Genomic DNA, 23199 nt, shown 5'->3' with positions numbered 1-23199 from the left:
GATATTAACCGAGTTTGTTCAGGAGAATTGGGCTCCTTCGGTGAATTTCAAACTGGTATCAGTGTTTACCTTAAAAAAAAAAAAAATCTGCTCTCTGGCGGCTGAGAATAACCGGTAAAGAAAACATTTCTCCCTTTGCATGGAGTGAGTCCCGGGGATCTCTGTCCGGGCTACTCCTGGGCCTCCCACCTCCTCCCCCCCCCCCCAACCTCTTTCTGTCCTCCTTTTGTAGCCTTTCCTTCCTCAGTGTCTGCCAGGTGCACAATCTCAGTTCCTTGGGGGTAGTTTGACCTGCTTAGCCAGTTGCTGGAATGGGTTCTTTTGGATCGGAAGACGTGGAGAACGCTGCAGGTCCCTAAGTATGTATATTCTTCCGGTGACCCAAACGAATTCATTTTTACCTATTTTTTTTTTTAAACAGTATCAGTTCACCTCTAACTTTTCTAAAGTCATCGGGCTGTTTTTCTAAAATCATTAGAAATTGAGTATATTCTGTGATGAGGCACAGATGACACGTTTAGTTTTCGAAATCACTTTTTTGTGACTTTTTCAGGTGAAATTCGAGACTTTATAGTAAATCTCTTCCTTTGGGAAACCAAATTGAAGAAGACTATGTTAATTTGTGACATAATGAAAACTTTACTACTGGCCCTTTTTTTTTTTTTTTTTTTTTTGAAGGGCCATTCATGTGTAATTGACACACACCAAATAAAGCAATTTTGGCTCTGAGGGCAGAAAAATCTTAAAAATTGGCTACAAAGTAACCTACCAATTTGCAGCCTAGTACTTTTCTCTTTCCTTTCTCCTTTCTTTTTCTCTTTATCTCCTTCCTTCCTCCTTCCTTTCTTGCTTCCTTCTCTTTTTCTCTTTCTTCCTTCTCTCCCTCCCTCCCTTCCTCCCTCCCTCTATCTCCCTCCCTCCCTCCCTCCCTCCATCTCCCTCCCTCCTTCTCCCTCCCTCCATCTCTCTCCCTCCCTCCCTCCCTTCCTCCCTCCCTCCCTCCCTCCCTCCCTCCCTTCTTTCCTTCCTTCCTTCCTTCCTTCCTTCCTTCCTTCCTTCCTTCCTTCCTTCCTTCCTTCCTTCCTTCCTTCCTTCCTTCCTTCCTAACTTCCTTCCTTCCTTCTCTCTTTCATTTATAGGCCTAATCTGTTTGTAAGAAAAAACTTTTTCTTGGAATAGAAAATACGGGATTTGGGGAAGACTTAAGAAAAGTGATTGTTTTTACAAAACGAGGTTTTAGAATTGTTTTCAATACTCTTGTAACGAGGCAATAACATGCTGCCTTATTGATTTTGCTAATAGGTAGAGAATGGTGATCACTTTTACCAACAAGGAAAGGCCACATCCAAATTCCAAACCAGAAGTTATTACCTAAGGTAAAAATAATAAGCCAAAAATTTTAAGTTCAAGTATTCTAGAATCAGTGCAGAAACTGCATACTGTATTTAAGAGACATGCATAAAATTTAGTAACTTCACCTGACGATGTATGTATACTTCACATGTTCCTGGCTCAGGGATCCAGGAGTGTTGTAATTTTCTATCTGACCTACATACCTTCCTTCTCTTACAAATTCTATTAGTGTCAGATTAGTCTTCCAAATATACCCTATGTTTTATTGCTCACATCCTTAAAAGTCTTCAGCAACCGCATAGTGTCTTCATAGTAAAACCCAGTTCTTACTTCCACACAGTTTTCCTGTCCTAGTCAATCTGGCATCCTCACTGTTCTTCCCGCATGCGTCCAACTCCTCCAATTTGTTTGTAATTCTCTTCGCTATGCAATTCCTTTTTCTCCATTCTGGCCACTTCCTCTGAAAATTTACCCTTCCACAAAAACTAGCTTGAGAAGTAAACGCACACTGTACTCATCGTCTTTCATAAAATTTTTATTTTACTGCCTGCGTTTTGTGTTCTTTTATCCATTGCCTGTAACTGTCAAACCATAAGCTTCAAAAACATGCCTTACCCATCTCTGACATTTCTAAGTCACCTAAAAATGTTCACTGTAATCAGTAAATGTTCATAAAAGATGCCTCATATAACTTGAATCCACATGAAGAGCAGACATAGTAGAAGTAGAAGATTGGATGGACTCAGACATTCTTCGCATGAACGGAAGTATATGAGGTCACATATTAGTTGTTTTCTTTGCCTGAACTTTGGATGTTCCTGCTGGGAGCATACCTGTCAAGGTGCTTGCCAGAAACACAGGCAGCTCCGTGGTGACAGGAGGAAATGGCAGTTTTGCTTGTTGCGTAGGAAGATTTGCTATGATCTCTCTGTCTCTCTTTTTTTCCTGGTAGAGTTTTGGTTTGACTTTTGTTCTTTGTGTCATTGATGAGCTGGATACTATAGGCTAGGGGATATTAATCTTCTGGAAACATTTTAATATTTAGAAAATTGGAGACTATGACATCTGTGTATAGCTAGTTAAACGTAAATTCTTTTTTGAATTTTTTATTCTTTTCCAAAACAACATACCTAGATTTTCATAAAAAAAGATATGCAGAAATAAAATGCATATATTTTGGGATCAAAAATACTTTGGGATCATGATTTGTTAGAAGTCCATGTAACAGAATATTAAAATTTATTTTAACAAATAAAAAGCAATATAATAAACAGAAAAGACTTTTGGTGTCATAGAAAATTTCAGAAAAAAGCTAGAAATCTGAGATGGAAAGGATTCTTAATGGTGGAAGTCTAATAATATTTTATAATCTCATTTAATAGTATTTTCCCACTCATCAGTAATAACAGGAGAAGCTTGTAGTCTGGTTAAGGTGTCATGTTTTCCCCTATCACTGGTAAACTCTGGAAGACCACACTAATTTGGAAGAGAAAAGTTATTGCTTATGCGTGATAAATCAGTTTAGGATATAATGCCTCTGAAACAAGATCTGCATTTTAGTTAGAGTTGACGAAGTAAATACCTCTTTCCAAATATAGCTGCATAACTCTTTCTCCTCAACCCGGCACTGAAAGAAACTATGTTTCCTCACGTGTACACGTTCACTGCCTTGACCATATTTTCAAAGAGTGAGATGCTGTGTATTGCAAAGAACTCTTAGAGGTCTCTGCTTCTCAGAGAGCTGGGACTACCTTTGCTGCCATGAAGATGCCTGACTTTTGGTAACAGTCTTTTGGAGGCTTAAATATCATCATCTGTAAAACAATAGTGTTGAGCTTATTTTATGATACTTTAACTTCAAAAGTGGAATGCTTTTTTAGGTCAGTTCAGTACTGTGAATCTGTCCTGCCTTCTATCTCAGTACTTGATTGCTGTAGTCAGGAGGTTCTTATATGTGAAATGTGCTTTTAGTAGTAATATTTTATAAAGCTGTTTTGGCCCACATGACAGTTAACTGTAGTCATTGAATGGCTCTTACTAGCCCTTGATAGTTCAAATTTTGCCAGCATTACAGCCCTTTCCTGTCCATGAATTAGAAATGAGTAGAAACCTGGATGGTCTAAAAGTCATTTTATATTTAGCTTTGGAATTTGTCTTTGTAAATTCATTTGAATATTAGATGATTCACAAATTGATTTCATACAATTAGCAGACTTTCTTGGAATGGATTCTGTTGTGTACTCCTCTTCAGGTCTTTTTCTTTTTTGTTTTCTTTTTTTGTGGTCATAGGGCTTGACCTCAGTGCCTGGACTCTGTCCCTTAGGTTTTTGCTCAAGGCTAAGCTCTACCACTTTGAGCCACAGCTCCACATCTATTTTTTATTTAGCTAATTGGAGATAAGAGTCTCATGGACTTTCTTGAACTGAAATCCTCAGATCTCAGCCTCCTGAGTACCTAAGATTACAGGCATGAGCCACCAGCACCCAGCTTTTCAGTTTCTTTCTGACCCTTTCTGCATGCTAGGCATAAGCCACTGCTAGAGTATAGCAGCTGGGACAGAAGGGTCCAGTTTTGCTAGAGGAGGCCTGTTGATAGTGGAGTTGCAGGCTTTTTGTATCTCTGAGTGTAGGCAAAGTGAAGTATTAAAGCAGGTCATAAGGAAGTACTTGAAGATGTTAAAAAAAATGTTGGCAAAGTAATCAAGAGTAGAGAGAATTCTCTTTGCCAACTTGTTAGCTTTGTAGTTGGATACATCATTTGGGTAAATAAGAGTTGACTGCAGGCATTAGAAAGTATCTAAATTTCAGAAGATTCAGGTTTATGTATTATCTGAGTCAGGTTTGGATAGTAAAAACATGGTTTGTCTATTAATTTAGGGCTATTTTTGAAAGGCTTGTTCTACATATTTAGATATCTGGTTTCCTACTTAGATCATGTAATTAGTAACTGATTCTGATTTTTTTTTTTACCATAATAACATTTTCCAGTATTTATTCCGCATGTTTATAGTTTAGTACTGGAAAAATTCTTCCCTGACATCTGTTCTGAATTAGTTCCCTTTTCCAGTTATATTTTCCTGTTTTATCAATCGTGGTAAGGAGAATAGAAAGTTGTATTTTAAAGATTTTTACTAAGTTTAGTCAAATTAAACCTCTTTTTTTTCTAATTTCTGAAAATTGTTTTTAAGTTTACTTGTTAAATCACCATTTTTCAAACAATAGAACTGGATAATATTAGAAATTTATTAACTCTAATTCTATAGTAATGACTTTTCCTGTGTGTGTGTGTGTGTGTGTGTGTGTGTGTGTGTGTGTGTGTGTGTGTACATATACATATACAGTACTGGGGCTTGAACTCAGGGCCTCTTCCTGTCACTTGGCTTAATTACTACTCAGGTCTGGTTCTCTACCACTTGGGCCACAGCTCTACTTCTGGCTTTTTTTCTGGTTAAGTGGAGAGCAGAATATCATAGATTTGTCTGCCCAAGCTGCCTTTGAATCTCCATTCACAGTTCTGAGTAGTCAGTATTACAGGTGTAGCACTGGTGTTAAACAACCTTTCAGAGGGGCTGATGTTATCTCCAAATCTTTTAAATGTCTTTTTGTTTCAGTTTTCTTGGGCCTGTGTATTTGGGGGATGAATTTATTGTGCCCTTAAAGCAGTTCTTCCTATGGAGTAGGCACTGCATAAACATTTGATGAATGAATAAGTCTGGTTTTCAGGAAGCTTTACTCAATATTCTTTTTTTTTTTTCCCCCAGTCTTAGGGCTTGAACTCAGGGCCTAAGCACTGTCTCTGAGCTTCTTTTTGCTCAAGGTTAGCACTCTACCACTTGAGCCACAGTGCCATTTCTGGCTTTTTCTGTTTATGTGGTACTGAGGATTTGAACCAAGGGCTTCAAGCATGCTAGGCAAGCACTCTACCACTAAGCTACATTCTCAGCCCTCAATATTCTTTTTTCTTTATCCTTATCAGCCTGTGATTTAATGAACTTTCTGAGAGTTTTACTTAGAAGATAGGCATAAGAGAGGCATAGAGAAGACCTATACATCAGCGTGCTTCTCTAACTTTACCATCTTTCACCATTGCAAGGAGTTCATGCTTTTGCAGTGAATTATACACTTTGTGACACCTGTGTTTGCATTCAACCAGTTCAGATTTCTGAGGGAATTGTTACACTGCTTTTTGATTCAAACATTGAAGAACCTCTTGCTTAATGTGCATTCATACATACATACATATATACATACATTCATAATATATATCTTCCTTTTTTTCCTTTGAGACTATGTAGCCCACTGTGTTATGTAGCCCACACTGGCCTCAAATTCATGATTCTTTTGCCTCAGCCTCCTGAGTACTGACATTACAGAGGTGTAATACCATGCCTTGGTATCTCTTTATTTTAATGTGACCCTTTTTACAAGGTTGTATTCTCTCTTTTCCTTACTGTCTTTATGTATATACAGTCTGTTCATTAGTGCATATATTAATCTGTTTACTTCCATCTGTGACCATTGCTGTGCTTTCCAGCTCTAGATGCTGCTATTTAAGGCCTTGTTATTTAGTGTCTTTTCTATGGACCACCTATAGACTGAGGGGCCATAGACTGTAGAGTATTAACTAGTTCCTTGAATTGTATTTACCTCAGTATTTAAATACTTAGTTTTCAAAAAGATAATCTGTTCACTAATCCAAATAACAGAACATTGAGTAATGAAAAATTTCCCTTCCACCTCTGTCCCCTATTAATGTATTTCCAAGCCGGTGTGCAAAATTCTATTTTCTATTCCTTCTTTTTAAATAAATAGAACATATATATGTATATATATATATGTATATATATATGTATATATATATATATTATTCTACATTTTCCCTTGACAGTATCTTGGATTACTTTCCTTAAGAGCTTGGAAAAAATCCAAGATAGAATTCACTTAATAATGTATCTCAGAGATTTCTTTCACATTATTGAGTAAATATATCATCATTTCGTTTTCATTCAGCCCCATATTGATGGACATTTGGAAAATTTCTGGTCTTTGGCAATGTTTTTGTTATATAGATTCTTTCTTTCTTTTCTTTTCTTTTTTTTTTTTTGGTGGAGGGGGGTGGTTGTGGGGCTTGAACTTAGGGCCTGGGCACTGTCCCTGAGCTGTTTTGCTCAAGGCTAGCACTCTATCACTTTGAGCCTTGGTGCCACTTCCAGTTTTCTGGTGGCTAATTGGAGATAAGGGTCTCACCAACTTTCTTGCTCAGGCTGGCTTTGAACTACAATATGCAGATCTCAGCCACCTGAGTAGCTAAGATTACGGTGTGAGCCACCAGCACTGTCCTTGTGCAAATATATTGATAGGGTAAATTCTTAGAAGTGGAATTGCAGGTTTAAAGGGCAAATATCACAGTAGTTTGATAAGTAATGTTAATTACCCCTCTATTGGGGTTGTAAAATCTACCCATTCCCCCCAAATATAGACGAATGACTGATACTCATATTCCTTATAACAAAATGTAGCCAGGTGCCAGTGGGTCATACCTGTAATCCTAGCTATTCAGGAGACTGGGATTTTAGGATCACAGCTCACAGCCAGACTTGGTCAGGAAAGTCCTTGAGATGTTTATTTTCCATTAACCATTAAAAGGCTAGAAGAGAAGCTATGGCTCAAATGGTAGTACATTAGCTTTGAGCAAAAAAGCTCAGGAACAGTATTCAAGAGGTCCAAGACAGCTCCCAGAACTGGTGCGCGCGCGCGCACACACACACACACACACACACACACACACACATTATTTAATTTGTGATTTTTTTTCCATTCTGGTAAGCAAAAACTATGAATGTAGTTTTGTTTCTATTTCACTTATGATTTTGAACATGTTTTTATATCTTTAAAATCCATTTATATTTATATTTCTTTTTCCTTCTTCCTTCTTCTTCTTGTCTTAGAGTTTGAACTCAGGGCCTGGGCACTGTCTCTGAGCTAGCATTTTACCACTTGAGCCACAACTCTATTGTTAGCTTTTTGGTGATTAGTTAGAAACAAGAGTCTCATGTGGATTTTTCTTCCTTGGCTGGCTTGTTGTCAACCACAATCCTCAGATTTTAGCCTCCTGAATAGCTAAGATTATAGGCATGAGTTACTAGCGCTCTACTATTTCTTCTTTTTTTTGAAGTGTCTCTTATACCCTTCATGTTTTGGGAGATGGTGGTAGTTCAGAAACCATGGTAGTAACCACTGTTTATTTTATGGAGTTATAATATGTTTGTAATATGAGCTACAGCATATTTTCCCCAGATTGTCATTTGTCTTTCAGTTTTGCTTATGATGTTTTTTGCTATGTGTATTAACAAAAATAGAGTTGAATTTGTCAGTCTTTTTTTACTTAAGGATTTTTTCATTGTTAGAAAAACTTGTTCCATTCTTAAGATTATGAAGAAATTATTTCCTCTAGGCTTTTACTACTTTTATGTTTTCTATTTTAGGTTAAATAATTTTTCTTTGCTGCCATCCTAGAGTTTGAACTCAGGGACTGGGCACTGCCCCTGAGCTTTTTTTCCCTAAGGATAGCAATCTGCCACTTGAACCACAGCTCCTTCTGTGGCTTTTTCTTTTTGGTAGATTATTAGAGATGAGAGTATCACAGTCTTTTTTGACCTGGCTGTCTCTGAACTGAGATCCTCAGATCTCAGCCCTCTGAGAAGCTAGGATTATAGGTGTGAGCCACTGGTGTTTGGCAAGTTTAAAATTTTGATCCACCTTTCTGGTTTATGGAGGATAGATCCGACTTTATTTTTCTCCAAATGGTTACTCATTTGTGAATAATCTGCCTCTCTCCTATTTGCTTCTTAACTAAAAATGAGACTGATTCATCAAGTTCATTTTCACACCTTCTTGGCTGTGACTAAATATGAATACAATTCTGTTTTCCTCCCCATAGATTCCTTTCTATAGTGGCCAGGATGTCTTCCCCCATGCTGCCTCTGCCTTCTTAGCACAGCAACAGCCTGGCAGCTAATATTTGAATAGATATAGGTTGTTCACAGGCTTGTCTGTTTTCATGGAGCAAGAATTGGCGAAAGAAATCCTAAGTGTGATGCTGGGTCTTTTAAGACAAACTAAGTCTACAGTCAATCTCTCTGTCTCCCTCCCACCAACTAGCTGTTCTAAAAGCTGAAGGCATACTGCTTAGTTCCTCTAGTCCTGGGGCAGTCTTGTTCAGGTTGCCTTTCTGTGTGTAAATTCTCCTCTTCTGCCTTCTCTACTTTAGATTACAGTATGGTATGTTTATCACCTGTATTCTACAATGGAAACCAAAATGTGACAGCAAAGTAGAACTAGAGTTTTCATCTTGCACTGGCTACCTCTAGAACCTGAATTACCAAGAATGTGAGTGTAGCTGAATGATTTTGCAAATATGTACTCTCATTTGAACCACAAAAAATTAAGGTTTTTCTCCTATGGAACTAGGGAAAAATCCCACATTGTCCTAATAGGAGGGAAGGTCTAAGTGGGCAGGTGGAACTAAATTCACTTCATCTCTTACTTGTACTCCCTGACTGCTGGGGTTTGTTTCAGAGCTCGTGGATAAAAAGACTTCCTTCCACTTTGAACCATTGCCCCAGGCATTGTTGCCTTCTAACTAGCCCAGGCCATCTTGCCTGTTCCTTATTATTGAACCTTTCCTTTTTGATCCCATTTCTTATCTGTCTTCGAACTTTTCCTTGGTACTGGTAGTATACTGTGCCCACTACCAGTTTGACTTAATAATTATTTTTGTTGAAGTCAATTTGGGCCAAATATGCTTTAGTTGAAAGTAAAGTGGTCAACTGGAAAATTGTTTCAAACAATGATCTGTTAAAAATTGAATATCCTAAATTATTAGGTTTTGAGTAGTGGTAATTTCAGTGATTGTAGGAGTAACCCAGTACTTCTGGCTCATTTTCTAGGTATTTTTGACTTTCTTCTTTTATACTTAAAGTTACTTTTCAGTTATGGCAGTACTTTGAGAATGCTTGGACAAGAATGATCTGAACTATAAAGCAGTAAGAGGCTAGTCGGAACAATCGAAACATCTAGCAGTAAGATAAAAGCATGTTTTCTTTATTGCTTTTCTTTTTCCTTCATTAAAAAGGTCGTGCTTGTACAGTACAGGACACTCAGAAAAATACAGATAAGGAATGAAGGACAAAAGAAAAAAAATGCCATAAATTACTTCACCAGGAATAACCATAGTTGTCTTGCTCCAGCTTTTAAACCACATTTCATATACATCAATTCTGCTTATTGTATATATTTTCCAGAATTTATTTAAGCATTCTTCACCAATATTTAGTGACTTTTGTCCAAGATTCAATTTTGGTTTGATTTTGTCTTTTGTTTTGCAGTTGTGAGCCAGTCTACTTTTAACTGGGACTAGGTCGCCATTTTCTTTTCCCTTCTATCCCTCTCTTCTGCCTTGGTCTGCATCCCTCCTGGGTCCCCAAGACATCCTTGCTTGCTTTAATTGAGAGTTTGTAAATGTTGCTGTTTTGCTAAGCCCAGGTTCAGAATTCCTGTGGAACTCTGCCTTATTAATTCAATATTTTTTGGAGTTCATGCTTGATGTATGTATGTTATATGTATATTTATATAAAGTAGATGTGAGAGTAAAGATTAGGGAAGAATCTCTACTAAAAGATAAAAATGTACTGCAGTAGAGAAATTCATCCTCATTGGAGGTAAATTATTTGAAGACATTTCCTCTGGAGCAAAGATATACTACCCGAACCCATGATATATGTGTATACCCACTGATGACTCATGCCACTCAGTTCTCAGATCCAGTCCCGCTAAAATCTTTCTTAAAATGGGGTTCTAGATGTCTGTGTCCTCCAGGTGGTATTGGAGATAAACCTACTTATCATTTTTTTCTGTGTTATGCTAATGCTTTCTTTTTTTTTTTTTGGGTCCAGTCATGGGCCTGAACTCTGGATCTGGGTGCTGTCCCTCAGCTCTTCAGCTCAAGGCTAGCGCTCTACCACTTGAGCCACAGCGCTACTTCCAGCTTTTTTCTTTTTGCTTATGTGGTGCTGAGGAATCAAACCCAGGGCCTCAGGCATGCAAGGCAAGCGCTCTACCACTGAGCCACCTTCCCAGCCCATGCTAATGTTTTCTTTAAAACAGTAGATTGACCAAGAAAGTTATAATAAAATGTTTTATGTCTGATAAGCAAGTTTATGGTGATAAATATGAGATGTGAGTGAAGGTAAGATCATGGAAACAGTATAATTAAATTATAGATTTGTCATGGAGTGAACACAATATCACAATAATACTTATCATTATAAATTACCCACTGTATGGTCATGGTGATTGATGCCCCCCATTCATTGCACTTCAGATGATTAGCCTAAGCAGCAGTCCCATTTCCCATGTCAGTGAAGGGAGAGGAGTAACCTGCAAGTTGTTCTGGTCAGGGAGATAGAAAGTCAGGAGGGGACCAAGTGCTCTGGGAAAGGACTTTTTGACCCTGAAAGAGAAGACAGAGCTGGCACCTCTTCTTCCTCTGATGTGTGTCTGAGTTTGGTGACTAGAACTCTTCTAGCCATCTTGGGGCACTGAGAGAGATTTGCTTTGGGGTGAAGCCAATCTAAAGGATGGCAGAACAGAGAGATGGAGGAAGCCCAACATTGATGACCTTACTGAACTGCTGATTGCATTATTCTTGGTCTTTTCTTTGAACTTCCAGTTCTGTGAGATAACACAGTTCCTCATTGTGTAAGTCAGCGTGGTCTGGGACCTTGTCACTTGCAGCCAAAGCAGATTCATGTCAGGTGGATGTGATCCTATTCTGATAATTTTCTTATCAGGGCTCTTCCTTTCTCCTTTCTTCTGGCTTTACAAAGTAGATGTAGATTCTAAGTGACTATTTCTTAGTCTCTGTCTTTTCTAGGGTTCTGTCCTAGACTGAGGTTCTTCACAGACAACAGCAATGAACCAAATAACATTTCTCCTAGAGCACTGTGGCTTTGAGTTTTTATTTCTGATCCTGATGTAATTTTTTGCTTTGATCTTGGTCAGTGCTCTTGCATACTTCTGTTTTACATCATCTAGCCTCATAATTATTTGATAATTTATTTTCTTCTTTTCCTTCTCCTTCAACTCCTGTTCCTTGTATCTCTTATCCATTTCTCACTTGGTGAGTGGCTTGACTTTCTGGTGGGGGCCAGTCTAAGTATAGTATATAGTGTTTTCCAGGATTAATAGTTAAAGAAAATAAGCAGCCATATAGCTATTTGTTTTAGAATGGTGTGGTAAAAAGAAGAGTAGATCGGCATTCAATCCATTTTTACCCAGCACTTTTACTCCTGGCATAGAAGAAATAGACTCAGAAATGTTCTGGGAGCCAGGGAATTTGAGTTTTCACATATAGTTTCACTGTTGGCTACCTGAAAACTTGGCCAAGCCTCTTAAAGACACTGAGTTCTTTAAGATTGTGCCTACTGTCTCATGTTTTTGTAGCTATTACTACAAATGAAATAATGTTAACCTGGTAAGTGAAAAAAGAAAAGAAAAACTTGGAGAAAAAAATACTCAAGCGTAGTTGAATTTTGTGGTTATTTTTCAGTGTACTAATGTCAAGGTCTCTATAATAAGCTCTGTGTAACTTGTTAGTCTGGGTGCAGAAAGGCAATGGAGTATGATGAGGGGTAAATAGTAGAAGTGGGAATTGAAAAATGAATTTTCAATTAACAAACTAGAGCCCCCAAAAAGAAGGGGGAAAAAGCCACATATTAAGGGGGAAATAAAAGGTCAGAATGTCGATGTTGAGGTTTACTTGTTCAACCAGAAATTCTGGTCAGCCAAACTTGGAGAAAGTGAAACCAATAGAAGAAACACCCCCTCTAGTGGCGAGGGTCCAGATCCTACCCTTGGTTGCTAGGATGAGTGAGGGGAATGCAGTACTGCTTCGAAGTTTCTTAACTCCTTCTGATCTAAAATTAGGTTACCAAAGAAGGTCTGTAGCTAAGCTGTCCTTATCAGGAGAGTTCACACATTTCTCAGGACAAGAAATGTGAGATTTATTGAAAATTTAGAGGCTATGGTAACTGGGAAAGTTTCACAGTTTACTTTTATGAAGGCCACAGAGATGAAATTAGACCATTATTACAAAACTTAATATTGAACTGAGTATGGTAGGTACTTTCATAATTCCATTTACAAGGAGGTGAACCCTATGTTTAAACTATTTATAATGATGTAGAGTAGTCTTCATCTCTGCTCATACAAAATAGCAGCTATGGATTTTCTAAGTATGAATTTTGATTTGAAACTTTTTATGGTAATTCTGATGACCAGATTCACATTTTAGAAGTGATTTAATTACTACCTATGGAAAGGCAGTGAAGTTAAGTCTATTAAAACAAGGTTTCTTATGATTCAGGAACACAGGAGGGGGATCTAGTGTGTTCTTCGAAGATACTTATGGGTGTATGCTGTTGATGATAACAGTTATGATTATTTGTAAATCTCAAAGTCCATTCAAGTTTTCCTTGATGTAACTTCTTTCTAGAAGGAATTATTCAGAAGAGTCAAAATTTCAACGAATAAAATTTTTTTTCTGATGCTCTGTGTTGTATATATCTAAGGGAAATTTCAGTGTTGCATCTCTAATATAAATATGAATGATTAAGGCACAAGAAAATAAGTTTTGGTATAAAATGACATTCATCAGCATGCCATTTTTTTTTTTAAATGTTGAACATCATTGCCCTGAAGAAATTTGAAGCTTGCAGTAGCCCAGCCTTTAATATGTTTGGTAATGTTTCTTATGATATAGTAGTGAGAAAATTCTCTAGAAAATATAAATGCATACTTTATGTGTACATGGACAAAATGAAATTTTAGAGTTGTGAAATTAATTTTTATGGAACTAATATTCTTAGTTTGTGGTTATATTTTATAAACAAATTTTGTTTCAGGAAAGAAGAACTAGGTCCAACAGTAGATCAGGACCCACCTGTTGGGGAAAACCAGAAATAGGAGGAAGAAGTTATTGATGGCTCATTCTTAGCTGAGAAAAAATCAGTATGGAATAATTAAGGTCAATTACAGAATTATGGTTATGTGAGTTCACATATATTATTGCAAGGAAATTGTTTAAACTAGTTAATATACATGAGAGTAATAAACCAATTAAATGATCTCTTTGCTAAAATTAATATGTGATGGTAGTAAAGGATTGCAAGGAAATTGTTTAAACTAGTTAATATACATGAGAGTAATAAACCAATTAAAATTGCTAAAATTAATATGTGATGGTAGTAAAGGATGTCAAAGGAAGTGCAGGGCTGGTAAGGTTAATTAGAGCTTCTTCATTAAATTCTAATACTAAAGAAATGCTGTATACATTAGGACAGTCTAATTCTATTAAGAATTGATAGGATAACTGGGCATTGGTGGCTCATGCCTGTAATCCTAGCTACTCAAGAGGCTAAGATCTGAGGATCGCGGTTCAAAGCCAGCCTGGGCAGGAAAGTCTGTGAGACTCTTATCTCCAATTAACCACCAGAAAACTGGAAGTGGTGCTGTGGCTCAAGTGGTAGAGCACTAGCCTTGAGCTGAAGAGCTGAGGGACAGCGCCCAGACCCGGAGTTCAAGCCCAATGACTGACAAAAAGAAAAAGAATTGATATGATGTTGGCAATGCTGAAATTAGACAAGTATTGAGCTATGTAAAGGGTTTCAGGAAATGAGCTTAAATAACAAACTCAGGCTGTAAACCTCATTTGAAATTCCAGGTAAAGTATAAGAATAATAGTTCATATTTGTGTAAGATTTTACAATACTCTGACTATCCACCTGTACATGATCTCATCTGATTCTTTTCCAGAACTCTGGAGGATAGCGGTACACATTTGGAGGCTCTGAGAAGTTCACAGACTTGCTAAAGTAAGGTAAATAGTCCCCAAATAACGAGTGGGGCTAGAATGCTAGCCTTGAGTTCAGGCCCACGACAAAAAAACAACCAACTCCCCTCCAACAAAAACCCCAAATGACTAAATTAAGCTCAAATATTCAATTTTGTATTACTAGCAACATTAAAACAGTCAACCTTTTAATTTTTTGTGTAATTGGGTTAAAGTGGCTTAGTAGAGGGAGACTGGAAGGCATGTTGTAAGTGAGCTTTACGCACAAGTTAGACAACATAATTGGTTTCCTATGTCATATAGACATTCCAATTTGGGTCATGGAAGCTTGGATGATTCTTGTATGAAAATATTTGGAGGTTAGGACATGATGTGTCTTTTATACAGTTAGATCCACAGTGTGATTTTTGACACAGAATACATGTGGCCAGACAACACTTGGTGTGTGAATGAAATAATATTTTGAGGACAAGCCTCAATGTCACATTTTGGAAGGTCTTGAATGATGGGTGGAATTTTTTCATTCCATTAACTTTTTTTTTTTTTGTCATGGGGCTTGAACTCTGGGCCTAGGTGCTGTCCCTCCTCTCTTCAGCTCAAGGTAAGCGCTCTACCACTTGAGCCACTGTGCCACTTCTGGTTTTCTGAGTGGTTTATTGGAGATAAGAGTCTCATGGACTTTCCTGCCCAGGCTGGCTTTGAACCATGATCCTCAGATCTCAGCCTCTTGAGTAGCTAGGATTACAGGCGTGAGCCACCAGTGACTGGCTCCATTGACTTTTTGGAGATAATGGACTCACTGATAGGTCCATTTCTCATGACAGCCTACAACATTTTCATTACCAATAACCACTGGTTCTCTTTGTTAAGGAGACTCCTATCCATCAGCTCACTTGTTATTTATATGGGACTCAGCTCCCATTTGAGGTGTCAGGGTAGGCTTATTATACAGCTTTTTTAGACCTGTTCTCCATTGAGTTCTAGGGAGGATTCAGGCTTTTGCTGTCTCAAAAGTCTGCAAAATAATCAACTCACTGATTCAGATGCAAGTATAGGGACTTGAACTATGTGCAAGATTCTTCTATGGATTATGTTAAATTGTTCTTCCAGCCTAGCTTAGAAGCTAAGTATTGTCACCATCTTAGGTCAGTTGCCAAGTTCACACCAAAACTTCACCCTTTCTTCTTAGTCCTTCAGTGATAGCCTCATCCCTGTTTTGTTTGTATGTAACTTTTGTGAAATCTTATGGTTTTTCTATATTCTTTTTTTTTTTTTTGTTTTTTGGGTCTGGTCATGGGGCCTGAACTCTGGGCCTGGGCACTGTCCCTCAGCTCTTCAGCTCAAGGCTAGCGCTCTACCACTTGAGCCACAGCACCACTTCCGGCTTTTTTCTTTTTGCTTATGTGGTGCTGAGGAATCGAACCCAGGGCTTTGAGCATGCAAGGCGAGCGCTCTACCACTGAGCCACCTTCCCAGCCCGGTTTTTCTATATTCTTAAAGCTCAGAAATTTCTCTAGGGTATATCTAGGATACTGAGTCCTTTGGACCTATTAACTCTTGTCTCCTCCTGAGAGAAGTTTTCTTATATTGTGTTTTGATGATCAGGTTTCCCAGTATGGTCTAGAATACTTTTCCAGTGTGGGCTTCTCTCACTGGAACTTCTTTTTATTTCCAGTTAGACTTCCTAGACTTGCCCTCTCATTCTCTTTTCATTTGGTTTCTATTCTTATTTATTTATTTTTAGACAGTGTGATACTAACTTGCTTATCCAAATCACAAATTTGTTCTTTGTAAGAGTCTATTATACTTTTTATTTCTTCAATTGGAATTTAGAATTTATAAATCATGCTTAAGAAATTTTCCAATCTATTATTTTGTTCTGGCTATTCCTGAACATTCAACAGCATATAAAAGTAAAACATAGAAATGAAATAGTTTATTTTAGAAATGTGAGGTTATTCCAACTTTGGCAAGTAGTAATAAAATATGTCACTTTAAATAATGAAAGAAAAAAACCACAGGCATGGCAAACATATTTGATAAATCAATAGCAAATCTAGCTTAGATAAAAGCAACTGTTAGTAATCCAGGAAATACTTTCTTAAGAGCAGTGTCATAGTTAACATTGAAAATTGACATTGAAGTACTTGAACAGCGTTCCCTAGCATGTCCTGAGAGTGTCATGGTATATTAGACAATAGACATTTTTTCTCTTTATGGTAGTTCAGACACCCGAGTTCCTTCAATCTTATGACATTGCCAGTCCCTAGGGCCTTGAACTCTTATGTTCCTTTCTGGTAGAATTGCAAAAGAGAGTAGAGGATGTACCTTCCTTCTCAGTTACCTTGGCCTGGATGTGAAACAGATAATCTCCATACACATTCATATTTCCTTTAATTGGCCAGAACTTGATCTCATTCATGTGCACTGTATGTGCATGTGGTAGTAGGGGTTAGGAGAGAGATGTGGAGCAGCCACAGGTAAAGCAATAGACATTTTCATTTGTGGTTAGCAGTAGTGGAAATTAGGGCTACCTATATGAAGGGCACTGTGGTAGTAATCTATTGAATTTAAAAATATATACATACCTTTTTGCCCTCAAATTTCCTTCTCTGCAGTTTGTGTGTCCTAGTACTGGTGCTTGAACTCAGGGCCTCACATTCTTGCTCAGTCTTTTTTTTTTTCCTTTTGTCACCTGTGGGCTTTGAACTCAGAGCCTGGGTGCTGTCCCTGAGCTCTTGCTCAAGGCTAGCACTCTACCACTTTGAGCCACAGCTCCACTTTGGGTTTTTGAGTAGCTAATTGGAGATGAGTCTCATGGAAACTTTTCTGCCTGGGCTGGCTTCAAACCACCATCATCAAGTCTCAGCTTCCTCTGAGTAGCTAGTATTACAGGTTTGAGCATTGGTACTCTGCTTTCTTGCTCAGTTTTGTTGCTATGACTGACACAGTTGAACTATGTTTCCAGTTCTGTACTTTTTGTAGTTATTTTGGAGATAATAGTCTCCCCGACTTTTGTATTAAGGCTGCCTCCAAACTATGATTTTCAGTTCTCCTCAGTAGGTAGGTTTATAAGTTTGAGCCACTGGTGCCCAGCTTCTCTAGCAATTTTTCCTATAAAGTTACACACACAGCTATATGCACATTTACACTTAAAGGTTATGGAAATATTTCAAATGTTCATTTAAAGGGACTGAATGAATGCAGTATTGTATAGCCATCCATACAGTGGAACACTCTGCCACTAAAAGCAGTAGGTATATGTTTTGACTGATTGCAAAGAAAAAAGCAAGGTACAAAAATTGTGTGCATTTTTACTACTTAAAAAGAAAACCATGTATGTGCTTGTACGTTTCTGGAACATTTATAGAATGGTCACCAAAAAAAATGGAAGGATCACAAAAAGCTGGCAGTAGTGTCTGCTTCTTATTAAACTTAAGACAGTTAGAGGGATGAGCAAGGCGAAATGTGCTTTTACTATTTTTTTTCTTCTCCAGTGCTGGGGATCAAACCCAGAGGCTTGTGCATGCTGGGTGGTGCTGTACAACTGAGCTCCGTGCCTCTGTGTATGCTTTAATTATTATTTTTGCTGGTATTGGGATTTTTCTTGCTCAGCTGGTGCTCTACCATTTGAGTTATACTTGTAGCCCATGGTATTTTTTAAAAACTTTTTTAAAAAATTTATCATACTTTATTAAATTAATTAAATCAATTCAGTTTTAAAATCATGATATACACCTATTCAGATGTATGTAAATATCAGTTGTAAAATAGTAAACAGAATGGAAAGATGCTTGTAATGTATTGTTATGTTAAAAGCAGTGTATTGAAAAGTATGAACAGTGTAGTCTCTTCTAAATAAAGGGCACATACAAAAATATAATATTTTTTGTGGTTTTATTTATCTTTTTTATAATGAACATAGGCTATCTTTAACAATTTAAAGAAAAATTTAAAAAATGATAAAAAAACAAACTCAGTGAAACTTAATGGTTCTTATTGGCCTTACCATGAACCCTCCTCCCATTTCTTCTATTGAGTTAATGAATGCCTCCATTTTCTCTCCATGCTCCATTTTTCACACAATTCATCACATTCAATTTCATTTTTTTATGTACAGATTTGTTTTACCTACAGTGTACATTCTTATAGTACCTGAATCATTGGTTCATCATTCCTTTTTGTGTCAAGAGTAAAATTTTTCTTATAGCAGGTGTGCAGTAAGTAATTGAGTTAGCATGTGAAATGGAGCATAATGAATGAACGGTTGCTAGTTGATTCTTGTTTTTGTGTAATGCAGCCTATATTCAATACAGTACCTGCAAATATCACTAATTAGCAATACCAGTGACTTAGTAGATGCAGTTCAGAGCTGGGGGTGGGGCAGAGACTTCCTTTCTAAAATGATCTCTGTTTCTCTATCCTAAATTAGTCAGCAGGAAAAACATCAATCATAAAAAGTGATAATGTTAAAAATAAATGCAGGAATAATCAAGCTTCTGATGACACAATCCCTGTTCTGATATGTATGAATACATTCATTCTATTGATCATACAATTTAGAGCAGTTTTCCCTTATTTTCCTTTTCCTATTTCTCTCCTTTGGCTACACTCTCACCTATACACATTGATGTATTTTTGGTGTAGTTTATTGGGGGCCAGCTACGAATCAGTGAGGACAAACACAAATAAAAGATTGGGGAGCTGAAAATGTGATTTACAGAAGTAAGATTCTGAATTGAAAATTACTTAAAAATGGATATTATGGTCTGGAGTCACTTCCTTTTTTAATTTGATTACCCCTGTGCTATTTTCATCTATGCATCATCCCTGTATTCTACTCACACAGGTCTATTTGTTGTACCCCATAACTTTCTTCTAGTGGCTTTCCTGAGACATTTTCCTTTTGGGACATCCTCTCCATGTAAGCATTGATCCACGCTGAATGGGCCCCAGGATGCCCAGATAACTGGTTAAGCCACATTTTCTGATATATCTGTAAGGGTAGTTCTGGGAGAGATTTGGGTCTATAAACTAAGTGAATTGCCCTCTCCAATGAGGGTCAGCATTGTGAAACCTGTGGAGCATCTGAATGGATCACAATGACCGATGAGACCTACTTCCCTTTTACTTGATTGGGACACATACTGTCTTCTAGTTTTTTAGCCCTTGGTCTTCAACTAGAACTCATACTCTCAGTTATGAGTCTCAGGCCTTTGGGCTTGTTCCCAAATTACACTGCCTTCTTTTCTGGGTCTCCAATTTGTAGACCAGAGATCATGGGACTTCTTAGTCTCCATAGTCACATAAGCCAATTCCTCATAATCTTCCCCCATATGGTTTCTGTTTCTCTGGGAAACCCTAATATAACTACCTTCTCATAAACAGCAATTCAGATGCCATCCTTACTCAAATCATTGCAGACTCTGCCAGTCATGTTTCCTCTTTCTTCCACAAAATGATTATCCTCCATTAGATAAATAATTTCTTTTTATTCATCTGTTCTATACACATCCATTGAGGGTCATCTGCACATGTATTCTTCTGGGAGCTAGAATAAGAGACCCTATGACATTGTGTCCCAAAAAAGCTCACAGAAGAATAAGTAGATAAACAGGTAGTTTCAGCATGGTGTTATGAGTGCAGTATGTTACAGGAGTTGCCGTTAAGTTACAGAAGTCTGGGAGCACAGAGGAAAAGAAGCTTATCTGGCAGGGCATGCCAAATTCCGGAAAGAGCTGAGTTGAACATTGAAGGTAGAGAAATGGAGGTCAGGAAGGGAATTTTCCAGACTGGTAGAAGTTGTTAGGGGTATGTGAAAGTGTATGGCATGTCTGAAGAATGACAAGTGGCTGAAGTTGGAATGTGAGTTGGAGTGGAGATGAACCTAGAAAGCAAGAAAGGGTGGAATGGTGATGATTGTTTTTTTGTGTGTGCAAGCTGGAATTTTTGGAAATTGATATAGAACCTTTGAGGGATTTTGGCTACAGGAGTGAGAGAAGAGTCTTGAATTTTGTGAGCTCTTTGGGGGCATTGTGACTTTGACTATAAGCAAAAAGACTATAACCTACCAGTTAAGGATGCTTGGGTTTGAATTTCAGCTTTCATACTTACTAGTTTTGGATTTGGAAGTTAGACATGTACCTAAGTTTCCTTAAGAGCTTCCATAAAATAATAAAGATGATGTTATTGAGTGTTGTGTGGATTAATGACACGTTAATGCATATAAAGGAAAGGCCTGGCTCTATACTTGTCATGTGATTACATTCCCAGTAAGTGTTATTCTGAACTGTTACTAAGTCACATGAGTAATTTGTGGAGAGGACCAGAGTGATCAAGAGAATCCCAGACTTCAGGAAACTGGACAGAGTAACATCCATCTAAATCCCCCTAACTTGATCCAGATTTCTCATGTCAAGGGTGTCCTTGGAGAGGGGAGAATCTCTTTTTTCCCCCTAAATTTCTGTACTATGCTGTAACTGCTTCTGTGGTTACAGTGAGATAATTACAGGTTGATGGGTTCTGAAGCAGTGAAATAAAATGAATTTCAGTTACCTTGGGAAATATCATTTGTGGTAGGGAGTTCTTATGGGCCCTTCAATTACCTTCACTTAACTCTTCCTTTGGGAGTTACATGTGAAATACATCTCTGAACTTTATGCAAATGTCATTAATTACAGGTTCATAATACCCATGACTGGAATAAAGCTAGTGAATATCTTAGTAGTGTCCCCCTTTAGGAGTTGGTTTGCTGGTGTTGATACGTACCATACCGTGTCAAACCTTGTTGCCCTATTCCCCTTTCCTACACTCCCAGATTTTTCCAACTTTAGGACCTGAGTGGGAGTCTCACGTTGGAGGATGTTGTGCAAACCACATGCGTAAAGAAAATAATTTACATTTTTCCTTTCTTAGCTTCTGGAACATCAGTGATTCTATCCTCCCACTTCTATTGGGCAGAAATTGAGGTAGTCTCCTTATGCTCTCTTATCTTCTCCAAAACCCACCACACGCATGTGTGCGCATGCGCGTGCGCACGCGCGCGCGCGCGCGCACACACACACACACACACACACACACACACACACACACACACACACACACACACACACACACACACACACACACACACACACACACACACACACACACCCTATTCCCTGCTGTGCATGTCCACAAGAGTCCAGCATAGCTACACTTTTTCCTGACTCAAGGGCCAAGGAGTGTACAGTGTCTTTGGTAATAAGTGGATCTTCCAAAAGCCATCCCACCCACCTTCCAGGCAAGTGCTGTGCCACTAAGCTTTGTCCGCACACCTAATGAATTTGCTTTTTTGTCTCCATCCTATCCTTTCCATTCATTACTATATTTTAGCTGTTTTTTTTCCCCTGTGTTTTGTTGTTATTTGCAATTTTTCTCTCTGTATCCCTTGGAAGGTTTTATACATTCAGTAAATAATTTTGATACAAGACAAGGTGTGTATTTAATGACAATATATTCAGATACAAAAATTGCAAAATATTACCTTGTTTTACATTTTTTTTGTTGGTTGTGGAGCCTGAACTCTGGGCCTGGGCACTGTCCCCCAGCTCTTCAGCTCAAGGCTAGTGCTCTACCACTTGAGCCACAGCACCACTCCCAACTTTTTCTGTTTATGTGGTGCAGAAGGATCAAACCCAGGGCCTCACAAGCCAAGCGCTCTACCACTGAGCCACATTCCCTTCCCAGCCCCTGTTTTACATATTTTTAAATGAGAACAGCTTGTTCCTAGGGCGTGGACCCCACCAGTTTTAGAATTAGTTGATTACCCTCTGCTTAGCAAAGGGACTGGGATGGATGGCTTGAAAATCCCAAAGAAGATCTCCTGTTAGAGGCAAGTCTGTGTCATGCCAAGTGGTTTTCATCCCAGCTTTTTACATTGCCCCTCAGTTCACAATGAAGTTCTCACAGATTTAATATTTAAGTCTATAAAGGGAATTAATAAATCAGAGGAGACATATACTGCCAGTCAACAAAACAACACCTACCAAATGATTCTACCTATATAAATTCTTGAATAACAAAACGTGCTGGTAGAAGTAGCAGCAGTGTTTGCTTGTGGATATGTGGAAATTTGGAGTGATAGATATTTGAAATAGTGGCTACATGGGTGTATGCATTTATCAAAAGATGAACACTTCATCGTATATGTATTTTATATTTATAAAAACCAAAATGAGGGGGGGCAGTAGGGGGCCCTGGGAAGGGATGGGAAGGGGAAACAAAGGAGGAGGCAACAATGCTTGATAAGAAATGTACTCATTACCTTGCTCATGTAATTGTAACCCCTCTGTACGGTATTTTCACAATAAAAAAATTTAAAGAAAAAACCAAAATAACAGAAAATGATGTATCATGTTAACACAGACCCTGAGAAATTAGTATTTTGGATATTAGGCAAAAATTTTAGCAAAGAACAATCAAACGGATTACAGTATTATTATTAGTTACCATATATTTCAAGATAAAAGAATTGCATGAAATATTGATTGAAACAAAGTAATATATTTTATATTAAATAGTAGGATGTTTATGTCTAGAAATTTACCAAACTATTGTGAATACAAAGGAGATTTGAGATGACCACTGTTAACCAAAATATTTCTAATATCACTCTGTAAGTAATTGATAGAATAAGTGTATGAATAAATGAGGATTTGTAAAATTTGAGTGAGAAAAATCAGTTATATAAAAAGCTTATTATACCCAATAATGAAAAAATATGCATGCTCCTGTACAGGAGTCAATTTTCTCAACACATTAAAGTTTATTCAAGATAAAACGAGAATAAACATTTTACTTAACAAAAAGGGATGAAACTATGGCTCAAGCACTGAGTACCTAAAATAGGGAACCCTGAGTTCAAACCTCAGTACTGCCTCTCCCCAAAGTAACAAA

The 23199-nt window shown here is 37.8% G+C and overlaps 1 long non-coding RNA gene across 2 annotated transcripts in view; it reads left to right on the top strand.

The window, feature by feature from the left end:
- Positions 1-17772, top strand: part of LOC122124239 — a 28441-nt gene extending 10669 nt beyond the window's left edge. Inside the window, exons 2-4 of one of the 2 annotated variants that reach the window (XR_006150508.1) lie at positions 1303-1376; positions 13316-13460; positions 17760-17772. This is a non-coding gene — a long non-coding RNA (uncharacterized LOC122124239). Of the gene's footprint in view, positions 1-1245; positions 1377-13315; positions 13461-17759 lie in introns of those variants that run through there. The other variant, XR_006150505.1, reaches the window with a different exon arrangement.
- Positions 17773-23199: the final 5427 nt, after the last annotated feature.

The sequence above is a fragment of the Dipodomys spectabilis genome, unplaced genomic scaffold (assembly GCF_019054845.1).
Source record: "Dipodomys spectabilis isolate Male_0828 unplaced genomic scaffold, ASM1905484v1 ptg000006l, whole genome shotgun sequence".
NCBI classification, from domain to species: domain Eukaryota; kingdom Metazoa; phylum Chordata; class Mammalia; order Rodentia; family Heteromyidae; genus Dipodomys; species Dipodomys spectabilis.
This window is presented reverse-complemented; position numbering and strand designations above follow the sequence as displayed.